Genomic DNA, 1,419 nt, shown 5'->3' with positions numbered 1-1,419 from the left:
AAGAGCCAGGCCAGGTGCAGTGGCTCACACCTGTAATCTTAGTATTTTGGAAGGCTGAGGCAGATAGATTGTTTGAGCTCAGGAGTTTGAAACCAGTCTGGGCAACATAGTGAAGCCTTGTCTCCATACACAAACAAACAGAAAGGGACGGGCGCAATGGCCAATGCCTGTAATCCCCACACTTTGGGAGGCCAAGGCAGGCAGATCCCGAGGTCAGGAGTTTGAGACCAGCCTGGCCAATATGGTGAAACCCTATCTCTACTAAAAATTCAAAAATTAGCTGGGCATGGTGGCGCAAGACTATAGTCTCAGCTACTTGTGAGACTGATGCAGAAGAATTGCTTGAACCGGGGAGGCAGAGGTTATGGTGAGCCATGCAACTGCACTCCAGTCTGGACAACAGAGTAAGACTCTGTCTCAAAAAACAAATAACAACAACAACAACAACAAAACATAAAAGAACCAGGCCAGCCACAGTGGCTTATGCCTATAATCCTAGCACTTTGGAAGACTGAGGAGGGAGGATCATTTGAGCCTAGGAGCTCAAGACCAGCCTGGGCAATATAGTAAAACTTCATCTCTATAAAAAGATTAAAAAATTAGCTGGGCATGGTGGTGTACACCTGTAGTCCCAGCTGTTTAGGAGGCTGAAGTGAGAGGATTGCCTGAGCCCAGGAATTTGAGGCTACAGTGAGTCATGATCATGCCACTATACTCCAGCCTGAACAACAGAGCAAAACCTTGTCTCTTATTTTTTACCCTCAAATTCTTGTTTCTTTCTTTGACAGAAAGTAAATTTATTGGTTCATTCAGTAGGCATCCCTGACTGATTCCTGGACTGTAACGTGAGTGATCAAGGCAGGTGTCCCTGCAATTGACGAGACACCAAGGGAAGAGTCTTGTCTTCCTGACTCCATGACCGAAGTCAGAGTTTTTGAGCAAGAGGGAGAGACTTGTCTCTTTTGGCTCTATATGGATAAAGAGCATCTCTTTTTTTCTACTAGAACGAGAAAGATTTAAAGGAAAAGAAAGAGAAAGAGGGAGACATTTGTCTCCTTTTCTCTACCTAGAAGAAGAAGGATTTAAAGGAAAAGAGAGAGAGGCTGTTCTCTAAAGGAAAAAAGAGAGAAAGGAGGAGAGACTTCTTACCTGATCTGAAGGTGGCAAGAGAGCTGTTTGGCACACTAAGCGCCAGCTGCTGGTCTGATGTGTTCAGGTCTCAGGTAGTCTTTTCACAGAGGGAGAGTAGGGACAAGGAAAGGGCTGTTGTCCCTAAAGGAGTACCCCTGTCCTGGGTTTCCCGCACCAAATGTTAAAATGCATGCTTTGAATGAAGAGACCCCAAACAGGCTTTGTGTGAGCAACATGGCTGTTTATTCACGTAGGTGCAGGCGGGTTGAGGCAGAAAAGGGCCTCAGC

Source organism: Cebus imitator, unplaced genomic scaffold (genome assembly GCF_001604975.1).
Source record: "Cebus imitator isolate Cc_AM_T3 unplaced genomic scaffold, Cebus_imitator-1.0 Scaffold129, whole genome shotgun sequence".
Lineage (NCBI taxonomy): Eukaryota > Metazoa > Chordata > Mammalia > Primates > Cebidae > Cebus > Cebus imitator.
Note: the sequence above shows the minus strand (reverse complement) of the source record.